The 17,269-nt window shown below is 41.3% G+C and overlaps 1 pseudogene; it reads right to left on the bottom strand.

Moving 5' to 3' along the window:
* Positions 1 to 265: 265 nt before the first annotated feature.
* Positions 266 to 15,429, bottom strand: LOC139748090 (magnesium transporter NIPA2-like; annotated as a pseudogene).
* Between the last annotated feature and the right edge of the window lie 1,840 nt (positions 15,430 to 17,269).

The following is a 17,269-nucleotide window of genomic DNA, read 5'->3' as shown; positions in this document are numbered from 1 at the left end:
ATACCACGAAAGTGCTGGCGATAGTGGTGACCACTAAAGGGCGATATTTAAAGTGTTGTGCATGAGGTCACTACTGTAGTGTTGATGAGAGGAGTCTTCACCACAGAACAGTGTACGAAAATCATTGCTACGGTGCTGGAAATAACCATCAGAGTGTTAATGTCAGAATAATAACCACAATGTGTTCAGTGTGGTTAGCAGAATAGAAAATAAGGTTGATTGGTTAGTTTTCTGGAAAGGTTTCATTAATGAATTACTAATGCCACTAGAGTGTTGATTCAAGAGGGAAGCCAAGGACTTTAGAATAGCGATAGCAACATGCCTCTAAGGAGCCACAGACTAGAGCGAATGCGTCGTAGCCAGAGAGTGTCAATTCCAAAAATGAACCCAAGACATTCATGATGACATCCATCAGCTTGGTGCTCGTGCCAGGTCCATCGTTAAAGCACTGGTGCAGAGAGCCACCACATAGGTTGCTACAAGCAAAATGTCACTCAAGCAAAAGTGTTTGATGTAAGGATCACCAGCAGCAAAAGCAAAGACGTCAACACTATTTGACAATATGCCTTAGGCTCTCAGTATGGTGGTCGTGGGCCGACAGAGAGGGAAGTAGTGCTCCTCAAGTTTAAGCCCTCAGTTGAGTGTGTCTTGGCTGATAGAGAGGGAGATCGTATCTAATCCCTTAGGTCATAGGCGTTCAACGAGGGTGTCGGGAACCAGCCGAGAGGAAGGTATCGTAACCTCCCAATTCTTAGACAAAGAGCGAGGGTGTCGCGGACCAGAGAGGGAGATAGTGCCCCCCAAGTATGTAGACTGTAAGGGATTTGGCCCCTCGCTACCACATTGCTGATGGAGAGGAAAATTGGATAAATGGGGAAGGCCACGTTCACATTATGAAATGTCCCTTCACAGCGAGACAGTCTCCTATTTTTTCCCTTACACTTTATGGTTCCAGACTTAGGCCAGGAAAATTCCTAATGCTTTCATTACTCAAAGATTTCAAAGAAAACTGTCATTAGTCTCAAGTGATGGAGGAATGTTTATGAGGCCAAATTCGAGATACAAATGTGAGGCTGTAAGAATAACGGAAAGGGCGGGAGGAAGTGAGACACAAGGAGGTTATGGACTCGATAAATCAAGTTGTTTGTTGGCTGCTGCTTCTAAAGCCACCTGCCCAAGTGGCGCTCCTCGCCCCACTCCAGGGGTGTTGACCCGGTGTGTCGCCCGATGCTGCAAGTCCTTACACTGCACCTACCTGCATCTTGCTCTGTTACAATGCACAGCACAGTGCTGTGCCCTTCTCCACTACATGGACACTGCACAGCTCTGCTCCTCTCTACTGCGGTGAACGTTAATACGCCTTACTTCTTTACACCCATCCAGTACTGCTCTACTTACATCACTTATAATGTTGCATCTTACTTATTACACCTCACTGTACAGATTCAGCATCCTGACCTAAACACACCACAAGACATTTTCCTCATGCTTTACTCCACAGTATCCTGTCTTCTATACACATATGACCTCAGCACAGTGCTGGACTCTGCCACGCTTACACTCCACAATAAAGCACTACACAAACCTCCCTCATCTTCACCCTACCCACCTGTACTCCCGTGGATGATGCTGTGTTTTTGTTCTGCTACAACCCACTGCAGAGAGATGTATCCTACTCTTCAACATGTCATGCAGAGGGTTTTCAACGTATTCCTTTGCCTTTCAGGGCACATAGCTGCATCCTGCTACTTCCCAATATCCCACTGTGCAATGTTGCACTACCAGCACTGTAGTTCACTGCTTAGAGCTGTGTCTACTACTGAACGAGCAACCCTGCCTTACACAACTCAGTATCAACTCCGAATATGCTGTAATCGCGATAACATAATTCACTAATTCACACAACACAATAGTTACCGCCTTAATAAACTGTTGCCAGAAACACAGCTTTAAACTGTATTGTTCACCACTACATTATATCTGTTTCACCGTGATCACTACACCATAAACCTTCATTCCCCCACACTTTACTGCACACCACTCATTTTCACTGCATCACAGTGCACTACACCATTTTCTATACTGTTTTTCAAAATGTCATGATACACTATGCCATTCCTCTGCGCTACACCATACTGCACTGTAATGATCTTCCTACCCTACACCATACTGCACTACACTACACGTTTATCCTACATTTTACTGCGATATATCAGTCTTCTTCACTGTGTCGTATTTCAACATACTTTTCTTCATAAGAGTATACTGCACAAATGCCAGTCACCCGCACTACATCATACTATACTATACCCAACTATACTACGACATTTATTGTAGTGTACGTATTTTACATTGTACGACACCGTACTACTCCTTACTGTACTCAGCTGCACTGATCCATGACAACTGAATACACTGTAACATGTTTCGAACACACTGAACCCAACAACACCATAAAAACCATCCCAACCATGGGAAAAAAAAAACCCAGCAGAGCTAAACTATATAACAAATAAATGAACGTACTACTGTATTCTGCACTGAGAAAGAGCTGTAGACTTTCACTACATAAGACATCACCACATTATACAAAAAATTACAGTGAAAGAATGAAACACTGAATTTTTAATGAGATGGCCTCGATCAGGCATCAGATGTCCGTGCTGTCTCAACTCACATTACAAAAAAACTTTATAATATGTGCATCTTGTAATGTTTCTCAGTATCCGTGATCGAGCTGACTGTAACTGGAGGCAGAGCCGTGACGTATATGTTAACTGAAAGCAGAATTGTGATACAATTTTCCTAAAGGGCTGAAGAGCGACCTGACTGTTACTAAAGGTTACTGAATGACCAAGACCTCTGAAAGGGGAGGAATAAAATGGTTTTAACTGTTGCTGAAGTTACAGGATCCACCTGAAAACTGAAAACATAGGAGTGACTTACGCCCTTAATGAAGAGAAAAGCGTTAGGCCAAATGTTACTGCTGAATGCATAATTGTGATGTAGATTTGTCGTAAGGAGAATAATTTTAATGGTCATTTTTACTGAAATGCAGAGGATTGAATCTGATGATATCTGACGCAGATGAATGTAACCTATACTGCTATCAGGAAAGTAAACAAACGCAATGTACTGGAGCCTGGAGAAGGAGGAACCACACTGTTGTTAGTCATAGTTGTGAACTGACTGTTGTGAAGTCATAGTTGTGATCTGCCTGTTGTGAAGTCATAGTTGTGACCTGACTGTTGTTGAAGTCATAGTTGTGATCTTCTTGTTGTTGAAGTCATAGTTGTGATCTGCCTGTTGTTGAAGTCATAGTTGTGATCTGACTGTTGTTGAAGTATAGTTGTGATCTGACTGTTGGTGAAGTCATAGTTGTGATCTGACTGTTGGTGAAGTCATAGTTTTTGATCTGCTGTTGGTGAAGTCATAGTTGTGATCTGACTGTTATGAAGCATAGTTGTGAACCTGACTGTTGGTAAAGCATAGTTGTGATCTGCTTGTTGTTGAAGTCATAGTTGTGATCTGCTGTTGTTGAGTCATAGTTTGTGATCTGCTTGTTGTTGAAGTCATAGTTGTGATCAGACTGTTGTTGAAGTCATAGTTGTGATCAGACTGTGTTGAAGTCATAGTTGTGACCTGACTGTTGGTGAAGTCATAGTTGTGATCTGCTTGTTGTTGAAGTCATAGTTGTGATCAGACTGTTGTTGAAGTCATAGTTGTGATCTGACTGTTGGTGAAGTCATAGATGTGATCTGCCTGTTGGTGAAGTCATAGTTGTATCTGACTGTTGTGAAGTCATAGTTGTGATCTGCTTGTTGGTGAAGTCATAGTTGTGATCTGACTGTTAGTGAAGTCATAGTTGTGACCTGACTGTGGTGAAGTCATAGTTGTGACTGACTGTTGGTGAAGTCCCTAGTTGTGACCTGACTGTTGGTGAAGTCATAGTTGTGATCTGACTGTTGTGAAGTCATAGTTGTGATCTGACTGTTGTTGAAGTAATAGTTGTGATCTGACTGTTGGTGAAGTCATAGTTGTGAAACTGACTGTTGGTAAAATCATAGTTGTGACCTGACTGTTGGTTTAAGTCATAGTTGTGATCTGACTGTTTGTGAAGTCATAGTTGTGATCTGACTGCTGTTGAAGTCATAGTTGTGATCTGACTGTTGGTGAAGTCATAGTTTTTGACCTGACTGTTGGGTGAAGTCATAGTTGTGACCTGACTGTTGGTGAAGTCATGAGTGTTGTGACCTTGACTGTTGGTGAAGTCATAGTTGTGATCTGACTGTTGGTGAAGTCATAGTTGTGATCTGACTGTTGGTGAAGTCATAGTTGTGACCTGACTGTGTAGAAGTCATAGTTGTGGATCTGACTGTTGGTAAAGTCATAGTTGACCTGACTGTTTGGTGAAGTCATAGTTGTGATCTGACGTTGTGAAGTCATAGTTGTGACCTGACTGTTGTATGAAGTCATAGTTGTGATCTGACAGCTGGTGAAGTCATAGTTGTGATCTGACTGTTGGTAAAGTCATAGTTGTGATCTGACTGTTGGTAGAGTCATGTTGTGGACTTGACTGTTTTTGAAGTCATAGTTGTGACCTGACTGTTGTTGAAGTCATAGTTGTGATCTGACTGTTTGGTGAAGTCATAGTTGTGATCTGACTGTTGGTGAAGTCATAGTTTTGTGACCTACTGTTTGTTGAAGTCATAGTTGTGATCTGACTGTGAAGTCATAGTTGTGATCTGGACTGTTGGTGAAGTCAAGTTGTGTATCTTGACTGTTGGTGAAGTCATAGCTGGATCTGAGACTGTTGTTGAAGTCATAGTTGTGATCTGACTGTTGGTGAAGTCATAGTTGTAAACCTGACGTTGTGAAGTCATAGTTTACCTGACTGTTGTAAGTCATTTTGGACCTGATTTTTTTGTGAAGTCATTTTGTGACCTGACTGTTGGTAAAGTCAAGTTGTGACCGGGAACTGCTATGAAGTTAAAGTTGAAAACGACGTTATAAAGCATACACTGACAAAGGTTTGATAAAGAATACGAAAACCCCTGAGCACTGTGGGAGGAAATGGGGACCCTAGTGTTGGTGAAGCAGTTAATTATGTGGTGTTGGTAAGAAAAAATAAAGCAATCAGAGTTTTGCTGAGATTAACAGAGACTCGCTTTCCCTGGGGGCAAAACCCGGCGACCCGACTGTATGAGATATAAACGGGTTTGTTAAGGCAATTTAGGGATGTGTCCCACTGAGTAAGAAATAACACTAGGAAGGTTTGGGACACGACACAGGATTTGGGCTACTACTGCTTATAACAATCAAATTCGCCATTACCGAAACTACAACAACGTCATATAATAACACTGACTAGCTGATTGAGGGAGGGTTTATGGGCTTAGAGGAATGTTGAGAAAAGTTGTACATAATGGGTTAAGCCCTTCTGTTGACCCAAAATTTTTGCTTTTGGTGAATTTTGTGTCTTCGATATCAGTGGCGAACGCTGAATACCTGTTACGACTGAAGGTTTCTGAAGCTGTTTTCTGAGTGGGATATATGAATGTACCTAAATATGAAGATCATGACTTTGCTGCTGCCACAGAAAGATCTAGGGACGGTTTTGTCTCACTAATTTGGTAGATAAAGGGTAATGCCTCCGTGATTAACGAGCTGTAATTGACAGGGTCCACAAACGCTAAAGCGAGCAACACACCAGCAGACCCCAAAAAAAACCGTGTCTTCCAGCATTCCGTAATTCCATGTCGATTGCTCTCCTGATTTCTGCTTGAGTTTCCATCGTCTTAATGTTTTCGGTTCCCATCTTCCCCTCGCCTGCTCCAGTTTCCCTTTTGCTGTCGTCTTTTTTTATTATATATCAAATGTTAACTGAGACCCAGGGCAACTGGGGCCCCTTATAAAGGGCCCAAACACGTAAAGAAAATATAATATATTATATTAATATTATATATAAATATAATATAATATCTATAATATATAATATATATATATTAAATATATTAAATATAATATAATATATTTATATATAATTATATATAATATAATATATAAAATAATAATATATATAATATATATAAAATATACCCCGGGGGATAGGGATTAAAAAACTTCCCACGTATTCCCTGCTGTCGTAGAAGGCGACTAAAAGGGGAGGGAGCGGAGGCTGGAAACCTCCCCCTCGTTTTTTTTTTTTTTAATTTTCTAAAAGAAGAACGGGGGGGGCCAGGTGAGGATATTCCCAAAGGCCCAGTCCTCTTTCTTAACCAAACAATCAATGCGGAATGCAAAGTTTAAAAAAAAAAGAAAAAAAAAATAAAATATATTATATAATAAAAAATATAAATAATATATATATATATATATATATAATATATAAAAATATATATATATAAAATATAAAATATATAAAAATATAATATAAATATATATATAAATATAATATATAAATTTTAAAATTTTTTTTTTTTTTTTTTTTTTGCTTGTCGCTGTCTCCCGCGTTTCCGAGGTAGCCAAGGAAACAGACAAAAGAAATGGCCCCCCCCCCATACCATGTATATACAAACTCCACGCACGCAAATATAATACCCCACCACTTTCCGGGGTTTTACCCCCGACCCTCACATGCATGGGTCGATCCACTACAGCACTTTAACCCGGTTAAACCACATCGCTCCCCAAATTTACTTTTATTCCTTGGGCCCCCCTTTCACCCTCCTGCAGTTCAGGCCCCCGATCACACAAAATCTTTTTCCTCCATCTTTCCACCTCCAATTGGTCTCCCTCTTCTCCCTTCCCACACCTCCGACACATAATTTCCCCTTGGCCAAAACTTCCCACTCAATCCTCCATGTGCCCAAACCCTTCAAAACCCCTCTTCGCCTCCAACACGCTTCTTTTATTTCCCCCCACATCCTCTACCTACATTCTAAACCCATCAAACACCTCACACCACAATTGTCCTCAAACATTCATTTCCCGCACATCCAACCTCCTGCGCAAAATCTAACCTAGCCCACGCCTCGCAACCATACAACATTTTTTGGGAAACCACTAATTCCCTTTAAACATACCCCTTTTTGCTTCCGAAAAATGGTTCTCGCTTTTCCCCAATTTTTCAAGGCTCCAGAAAACTTGCCCCCCTTTCCCCCCCCATGATCCACTTCCGCTTCCATGGGGTTCCATCCCCGCCAACCACCCCAATATCAAAAACAATCACTTCCTCCATTTTTTTTCCATTCAACTCCCTAACAATTTACTTGACCCTCAAACCCCACTTACCTAAAAACCTTGCTCTTTTTCACATTTACTCTAAACCCTTTTTCCACACACTTACCAAACTCAGTCACCACTTCTGCAGTTTCTCACATGAATCAGCCCCAAGCGCGTAACATCAGCGAACAACAACTACTCACTTCCAAAAACCCCTTCTCCCCAACAGATTCATACTTGCCCCTCTTTCGAAAACCTTGCATTCACCTCCCCCAACAAACCCCCTCCTAAACAAATTAAACAACCAAAGGAGAAAATCACACACCCCCGCCCAACCGACATTCACTGAGAACCAATCACTTCCTCTCTTCTACACGTACCACACCTTCATCCTCGATAAAAACTTTCACTGCTTCTAACAACTTTCCTCCCACACCAATATTCTTAATACCTCCACAGAGCATCTCATCACCTCTACATATGCCTTCCCAGATCCTAAATGCTACAACAAATCCATTTCCCTTTCTAAGTATTTCTCACATAAAATCACAAAGGAAACCCTGATCCCACAATCCTCTACCACCAAAACCACACTGTTTCTTCCCGGGGGGGGGGGTAAAAAGAAATTATTTTATTATTTTTTTGGTTGTTTTTTTTTTTTGGTGGGTTTTGGGGGGGGGTTTTTTGGGGGGGGTTGGGTTAGGGGTATGAAGAAAAAAGGGAAAATTTTTTAAAAATTGTGGTTGGGGGGAGGTTTTAGAGATTTGGGGTTTTAAATTGGTTTTTTGTGGGAGGTTTTTATTTTTTGGGGGGGGAAGAGGGAAGGGGGTTTTTGGGGTTTTAAGGGTGTTGGATAATTGGTGGTGTTATTGTGTTTATGGATGGGATGTTAGGACGGTGAATGCAAGAGTTCTGGAAAAGAGGCAAAAAAGAAATGAAGTCTGTTGTGGATGAGAGAGCTTGGGAAGTGAGTCAGTTGTTGTTCGCTGATATACAGCGCTGGTGGCTGATTCATGCAGAAACTGCGAAGCTGGTGACTGAGTTTGGTAAAGTGTGTGAAAGTAAAAAGTTAAGAGGAAATATGAATAAGAACAAGGTTATTAGGTACAGTAGGGTTGAGGGTCAAGTCAATTGGGAGGTAAGTTTGAATGGAGAAAAACTGGAGGAAGTAAAGTGTTTTAGATATCTTGAAGTGATCTGGTAGCGGATGGAACCATAGGAAGCGGAAGTGAATCATAGGGTGGGGGAGGGGGCGAAAATCCTGGGAGCCTTGAAGAATGTGGTGGAAGTCGAGAACATTATTTCGGAAAGCAAAAAATTGGTATGTTTGAAGGAATAGTGGTTCCAACAATGTGTATGGTTGCGAGGCGTGGGCTATGGATAGAGTTGTGCGCAGGAGGGTGGATGTGCTGGAAATGAGATGTGTGAGGACAATGTGTGGTGTGAGGTGTTTGATCGAGTAAGTAATGTAAGGGTAAGAGAGATGTGTGAAAATAAAAAGAGCGTGTTGAGAGAGCAGAAGAGGGTGTTTTGAAATGGTTTGGGCACCATGGAGAGAATGAGTGAGGAAAGATTGACCAAGAGATAAAATGGTCGGAGGTGAGGGAACGAGGAGAAGAGGGAGACCAAATTTTAGGTGGAAAGATGAAGTGAAAATGATTTTGAGTGATCGGGGCCTGAACATGCAGTCGGGTGAAAGGCGGCAAGGATAGAGTGAATTGGATCGATGTGGTATACGGGGTTGAGGCTGTCAGTGGATTGAACAGGGCATGTGACTCGTCTGGGTAAACCATGAAAGTTTGTGTGGGGCCTGGATGGGGAAAGGGACTGTGGTTTACGGGCATTATGCATGACAGCTGGAGACTGAGTGTTAACGAATGGGGCCTTTGCTGTCTTTTCTTAGCGCTACCTCGTACACATTGAGGGTAGAGGGGGATGGTATTCCATATGTGGGGAGGTGCGATGGGAATGAATAAGGCAGACAGTGTGAATTTTGTGCATGGGTATATATGTATGTGTGTGTGTGTATCTATATGTAACATTGAGATGTATAAGGTATGTATATTTGCGTGTGATGGACGTGTTTGTACATACATGTGTATGGGGGTGGGTTGGGCCATTATCTTTCGTCTGTTTCCTTGTGCTACCGTCGCAAACTCGGGAAACAGCGACAAAGCAAAATAAATACATAAATAAATATTTATTTATATATATATCAGGATGTTCCTATATCTTTTTAATACAAAATATCATGTACAAGATTTTTTTGGTCCTTCAGAAAATAATCAGCATTAACTTTACCTATATGCTGTAAGTGCTGAATAAACAGCTCTAAATGCCCCTAGTAAAAATCTTTTCAGTAATCTATAAGTTGTACCATTATTTCAATATACACGCTTATTGACCCATAGGACAAGGGCTCGGGTGTGATTAATCCCATCTTCCTCTTCAGTCAACTGACTATCATTAGCAGTGTCTGGCTGGTCTGAGCCTCCCTTCTTGACTCTCCAGAGCCCTGGGCTGTCAACAATGGATGTCATGCCCATCCAAGGACATCCATGTCCTTGAATGCATGTAGAATAAAATACCGATGAACACAGGTCTGAAACCCCCTGCCAAAACACCTGTAACATCTTTGGCTGGATGACCTTTCCATTCCTTGAAGAGCATTGCAGATGAAAAGAATGACACAGACCGTGAAGAATACATAATAGTATCGGTGTCACCAATGACGTATTGAAGATGTCAAGGGCCTTATTCAAATAGTTCCATCTGGGTACTGACACAGACGATGAACTCAACAGGAGAACCATGTGATCCAATTTACTGAATTCATTTGTGACTTTTATGGTCTCCTTTACTGCCAAACAATGGGCTTTGCATCCTTGAACAGAAAAGCCACCAATGAGGGAGCAGATGGCAATGTAAATTATCACATTCGCGACCATATCGAGGGTCCAAAGTGAAATATTAACACCAATGCTGCAGCAAACCATCAACACAATACAACACTGCAAATACTGGATCAACAAGCTTGGCAGACAAATCCTCCAATGCTGGACACTTCAAGTATCTTGGGGGCGATGAATGACGACCACAGTGGCACCCAGCAAGCACAGTGAAACCATCCACTTCCTAATACACTGAGGACTTCTCCAAGGAAATACTGAGATAGGAGAGCCAACACAAATTACAGATGATGCCCCAGTCGTGTAACCAATGTTGCAGGAGCAAATGCATACGCTATAAAGTTGAGTACTTCTTCCAAATCCAACTGAAAGCAGTCCAGTCCACCAGAGCCATGTCTAAGGTAGCCATATCCACCAGCTCCAGCTCTACACCACCAGACTTTGACATGTATTGTTGACTGGTTGGTAAGGTTATTCAATGTATGTATGACTCCATGGTGAGGTGCCTGAGATTGGCGGAAAGCTACATAGTGACATTGCACAAAGGCAAAAGGGATAAGAGTGAGTGCTCAAATTACAGAGGTATAAGTTTGTTTGAGTATTCCGGGGAAAAATTATATGGGGGGGTATTGATTGAGAGGGTGAAGGCAGTACAGAGCATCAGATTGGGGAGAGCAGTGTGGTTTCAGAAGTGGTAGGGGATGTGGGGATCCAGGCTTTTGCTTTGAAGAATGTATGTGAGAAATACTTAGAAAAGCAATGGATTTGTATGTAGCATTTATGGATCTGGAAGGCATATGATAGAGTTGATAGAGATGCTCTGTGGAAGGTTTTAAACGAATATATGGTGTGGGAGGAAAGTTGTTAGAAGCAGTGAAAAGTTTTATCGAGGATGTAAGGAAATGTGTACGTGTAGGAAGAGAGGAAAGTGATTGGTTCCTCAGTGAATGTAGGTTTGCGGCAGGGGTGTGTGATGTCTCCATGGTTGTTTAATTTGTTTATGGATAGGGTTGTTAGGGAGGTGAATGCAAGAGTTTTGGAAGAGGGGCAAGTATGAAGTCTGTTGGGGATGAGAGAGAGTTTGGGGAAGTGAGTCAGTTGTTGTTCGCTGATGATACAGCGCTGGTGGCTGATACATGTGAGAAACTGCAGAAGCTGGTGACTGAGTTTGGTAAAGTGTGTGGAAGAAGAAAGTTAAGAGTAAATGTGAATAAGAGCAAGGTTATTAGGTACAGTAGGGTTGAGGGTCAAGTCAATTGGGAGGTGAGTTTGAATGGAGAAAAACTGGAGGAAGTGAAGTGTTTTAGATATCTGGGAGTGGATCTGGCAGCGGATGGAACCATGGAAGCGGAAGTGGATCATAGGGTGGGGGAGGGGGCGAAAATTCTGGGAGCCTTGAAGAATGTGTGGAAGTCGAGAACATTATCTCGGAAAGCAAAAATGGGTATGTTTGAAGGAATAGTGGTTCCAACAATGTTGTATGGTTGCGAGGCGTGGGCTATGGATAGAGTTGTGCGCAGGAGGATGGATGTGCTGGAAATGAGATGTTTGAGGACAATGTGTGGTGTGAGGTGGTTTGATCGAGTAAGTAACGTAAGGGTAAGAGAGATGTGTGGAAATAAAAAGAGCGTGGTTGAGAGAGCAGAAGAGGGTGTTTGAAATGGTTGATCGGGCACATGGAGAAGAATGAGTGAGGAAAAGATTGACCAAGAGAAATATATGTGTCGGAGGTGGAGGGAACGAGGAGAAGAGGGAGAACCAAATTGGAGGTGGAAAGATGGGGTGAAAAAGATTTGTGTGATCGGGGCCCCCAACATGCAGGAGGGTGAAAGGAGGGCAAGGAATAGAGTGAATTGGAGCGATGTGGTATACCGGGGTTTACGTGCTGTCAGTGGATTGAATCAAGGCATTGAAGCGTCTGGGGTAAACCATGGAAAGCTGTGTAGGTATGTATATTTGCGTGTGTGGACGTATGAATATACATGTGAAAGGGGGGGGTTTGGGGCCCTTTCTTTCGTCTGTTTCCTTTTCGCTACCTCGCAAACGCGGGAGACAGCGAAAATGTATAATAAATATAATAAATATATATATATATATATATATATATATATATATATATATATATATATATAAATATTATATATATAATATGAGAAGAAAGATCATGAGAAGCAAGTGTTTTGGGAGCAGCTGAATGGGGTGTGTTAGTGGTTTTGATGCACAAGACCGGGCTTTTAGTGATGGGTGATTTGAATGCAAAGGTGAGTAAATGAGGCAGTTTGAGGGAATAATTGGTATACATGGAGTGTTCAGTGTTGTAAATGGAAATGGTGAAGAGCTTGTAGATTTGTGCTGAAAAAGGACTGGTGATATGGGAATACCTGGTTGAAAAAGCGAGATATACATAAAGTACGTATGTAAGTAAGAGATATGGCTAGAGAGCGTTTTTTGGATTACGTGTTAATTGATAGACGCACGAAAGAGACCTTTTGGATGTTAATGTCTTGAGAGCGAAGGTAAGATTTTGTGGGGGTTTTCAGAAAAGAAGGAGAATGTTGGGGGTGAAGGGGAGTTGAGAGTAAGTGAGCTTGGAAGGAGACTTGTATGAGGAAGTACCAGAGAGACTGAGTAATAGAATGAAAAAGGTGAGAAAAAAGGAGGTAAGGGATAGGGGAAAGGGAATGGGATGTAAATTTTGGAAGCAGTGATGGATTGCGCAAAAATGCTTGTGGCATGAGAAGCGTGGGAGGTGGGTTGAATAGAAAAGGTAGTAAGTGGAGGGATGAAGAAGTAAGATTATTAGTGAAAGAAGAAGAGAGGCATTTGGATGATTTTGCAGGGAAAAATGCAAATGAGTGGGAGAGGTATAAAAAAAAGAGCAGAGGTCAAGAGAAAGGTCCCAAGATGAAAAAAGGGAAATGAGAGTTGGGGTGAGAGAGTACCATTAAAATTTTCAGGGAGAATAAAAAGATTTTTTGGAAGGAGGTAAATAAAGGCTAAGACAAGGGAGCAAATGGGAACCCCAGGGGAAGGGGGCTAATGGGAGGTGATAACAAGAAAGTGGTGATGTGAAGGAATGGAGTGAGTATTTTGAAGTTTGTTGAATGTGTTTGATTATAGAGTGGCAGATAAAGGGTGCTTTGGTCGAGGTGGTGTGCAAAGTGAGAGGGTTAGTTAAAATGATTTGGTAAATAGAAAAAAGTAGTAAAAACTTTACGGAAGAGAAACCCGGAAAGGGCCCAGCCGGTTTTTGGATGGTATTGCAGGGGAATTTTTATTAAAAAAAGGGGTGACTGTATGTTGACTGGTTGGTAAGGATATTTAATGTAATGTATGAATCAAGGTAGTGCCTGAGGTTTGGCGAATGCTTGCATATGCCATTGTAAAAAGGGCCCAAAGGGGAATAGAGTGAGTGCTCAAATAACAGAGGTAAAATTTTGATGAGTATCCTGGTAAATTATTGGAGGGTATTGATTGAGAGGGTGAGGCCTGTATAGAAAACAACAGATTGGGAAGAGCAGTATGGTTTCAGAAGGGGTAAAGCATGTGTAATTTCAGGTTTGCTTTGCAAATGCATGTGAAAAATGCTTAAAAAAACCCAAATGGATTTGTATTGTAGCATCTAGGGAATCTGGAAAAGGGCATATAAATAGATTTTGTAGAGATGCTCTGTGGAAGGTATTAAGATAAAAGGGTGTGGGAGGCAGATGTTAGAAGCAGTGAAAAGTTTTTAAATGAGGATGTAAGGAATTGTCGTGTGGGAAAAAAGAGGAAAGTGATTGGTTCCAGTAATGTAGTTGCGGCAGGGTCGTGTGATGTCTCATGGTTGTTTAATTTGTTTAGGGAAAGGGGTTTTAGGAGGGGGGAAGCAAGAGTTTTTGGAAGAGGGGCAAGTATGAGTCTATGTGGATGAAGAGCTTGGGAAGTGAGTCAGTTGTTTTTCCCGCTGATGATAATCGCGGGTGGCTGATTCATGTAAGTGACAGTAAAGCTGGTGACTGAGTTTGGTAAGTGTGTGAAAGAAGAAAGTTAAGATAATGTGAATAAGAGCAAGGGGTTAATAGGTACAGTAGGGTGGGGTCAGTCAATTGGGAGGTAAGTTTGAGTGGAGAAAAACTGGAGGGAAATAAAAAGTTTTGATTTTTTGTGAGTGGATCTGGCAGCAGATGAGAACCATGGAAGGGGGGGGAAGTGATTATAGGGTGGGGGAGGGGACGAAATTCTGGAGCTTGAAGAATGTTTGGAATCGAGAACATTATCTCGGAAAACAAAAAAGGGTATGTTTGAAAAAGGAAGAGTGGTTCCAAAAACGTTTTATGGTTGCGAGGCGTGGGCTACGATAGAGTTTTTGCGCAGGAGGGTGGATGTGCTGGAAATAGATGTTTGAGGACAATATTGTGGTGTGAGTGGTTTGAAACGAGTAAGTTTAAAGTTAAGGTAAAGAGAGAAAGTGGGAAAAAAAAGAGTGTGGTTGATTGAGAAGAGGGGGTTTTGAAATGGTTTTGGGCACATGGAGAGAATGAGTGAGGAAAGATTGACCAAGAGGGTATATGTGTCAAAGGGGGAGGGAACGAGGGGAATGGAGACCAATTTCAGTGGAAAGATGGAGTGAAAAGAAAATTTTGAGTGATATGTGCCCGAACATGCAGGAGGGTGAAAGGCGGGAAGGGAAAAAATGAATTGGAACGAGTGGTATACCGGGGTCGACGTGCTGTCAATGGATTGAACCAGGGGAAAGGAAGCTTGGGGGAAACCATGGAAAAGTTGTGGGTGGCCTGGAGGGAAGGGAAACTGTGGGGTTCGGTTCATTTTTTAACATGACAGCTAAGACTAGTGTGAACGAATGGGGCCTTTGGTGTCTTTTCCTAGCGCTACCTCGCACACATGAGGGGGGAGGGGGTTTTTATCCATGTGTGGCGGGGTGGCGATGGGAACAAATAAAGGCGATAGTATGAATTATGTACGTTGTAAAATATTATATGTCTGGTGTTATATATATATGTATACATTGAGATGTATAGTATGTATATTTTGCGTATGGTGGACGTGTATTATATACATGTGTATTGGTCGGGTTGGGCCCTTATTTCGTGTGTTTCCTTGCGCTACCTCGCTAAACCCGGGGAGACAGCGACAAGGCAAAATAAATAGATAATATATAAAAAATATTTTTTATATATATATATAAAATATATATATATATATATATATTTAAAATATATATATATAAAAAAAATATTAATATATATATATATATATCCCACCTGAAAACCCAAAAACCCAATTCATCGACCATCCCCTCGGAGGGGTGAACACTGGGGTTTACTGTGGACCGACGCTGTAATCATGATTCGAACCCATTCCCCTCGACCCGGGCGGCCGGAATGTATCACGTCCCAAAATCTAACCGTTGCACCACGGAGTTTTAAATTCTTCTCTGATTTTAATTACAACTCATGTTTGCTGGTTTGTATTGATTGCTTTGGGTTTCTTAACGTTTCACGATACGTATGTTTACACAGTGCCAGACTTTCACGGTGCTTTGTTAACTGCGTATCTCTCTTGCAAATATGCCAGCTTAAAGTCTCTTTCTCTCTCTCCCCTCTCTCTCTCTCTCTCTCTCCCCTCTCTCTCTCTCTCCTCCTCTCTCTCTCTCATCTCTCTCTCTCTCTCCTCCTAACAAAAAAACATACAAAACACACACGTGGTATAGTAAATATAGTCTTACTAACCATGAGTCAGCATGGGCTACCCCAAACGTTTGGGACTGCATGGGTCGAATCCCGGGCCCTTTGGCAGCCCGCAAACATCTAACCCAGATTTAAACTCCCCTCGAGACTGGTCGATGAATGGTAACGCACTAGGTCGGTGTGTTTGTGTTTTTGTGTGTGGGGGTGTGTTTTGTGTGTGTGTGTTGTGTTGTTTTGGTGTTGTGTGTGTGTGTTTTGTGTGTTTTGGTGTGTGGTGGGGTGTTTTTTGTGTGTTTTTGGTGTGTTTTGTGTTGTTTGTGTGGTGTGTGGGGCGTGTGTTGGGTGTGTTTGAAAAAAATTAAAAAGGAAAAAGGGACATGGTACATTCGCTAAGATAAAGACGCGTGCGAGTGTAAAACTCTCTCCCCTTAATACACAAGTAGCGATCACACCCCACACACACACACACACACACAAACACACACCCGCTAAACAAGTACGAATAGCTTTGGCCCAAGGGAATATAAAAAGTAGGAAAAAGCAGATATCCAGATAACTTCTTGCCACCTAAATCCTTGTTTGTTCATATATGGAAATATGAAAAAAAGGCCGAAGACATAAACTGGCCCAGGAAGGATATAAAATCAAAAACGTTTAAATCTTTAGGAAAGATAAAGGGAAAAAAGATATAAGGGAACACTTGAATGAGACGCAGAAGATAAGAAGGCTTTTTTGACAGTTGAAAAGTGAAAAGCAAAAGTTGATTTACAAGTAAATTATGATAATTATATCGCATCGGGGGTTGGAGGGGAGATGAAGCATCAAGTACCCCCAGGGATCCTCATAATCACATAGGGAAGGTAAATAAAGAAAAAAAAGATATTGGAAAAAACTTTGCAAATATTGTTAGCAAAATCCATCACATTTAAAGTTTCAAAGAAACAGAAGTATCAGTGGGGATTCCCTAAAGCAAAATGACGAACAAAGTAAACTTTTTTGTAAAACACAGAACGTGAATGGGCAGACAAGGGGTGCAGATTTCGTAACTGATCCCTGAGCATCAAACTCAGGAAACGAGGACGTACTGAGGCTTTCAGTTTTTACAATGAGGGACCAGTGTTGAGAAAGTGAGGAGGCCCACAAAAATTGCATTTAAGACCAAAACAGGCTGTGTTTAGAATGGGGTAAGAGAAGGGAAAAAAGAGCATTCTGTAGTTTGGGAGAAGCGGATTTCAGATTAGATTTTAGCATAGACATGGCAAGACAAAGAAATGGAAGTACCGGGAGATGAAAAGATGAAGAAATTTTTAAATTTCGAGAACAAATTAAACCTCATTTTATAATAATATATAAAATATATATATAATATATAATAATATATATATAAATTATATATATATATAATATATTATATATATAAATATATATAATATATATATTATATAT

Source organism: Panulirus ornatus, chromosome 72 (assembly GCF_036320965.1).
Source record: "Panulirus ornatus isolate Po-2019 chromosome 72, ASM3632096v1, whole genome shotgun sequence".
Classification (NCBI taxonomy): Eukaryota; Metazoa; Arthropoda; class Malacostraca; order Decapoda; family Palinuridae; genus Panulirus; species Panulirus ornatus.
Note: the sequence above shows the minus strand (reverse complement) of the source record. Positions and strands in the feature narration are given on the sequence as shown.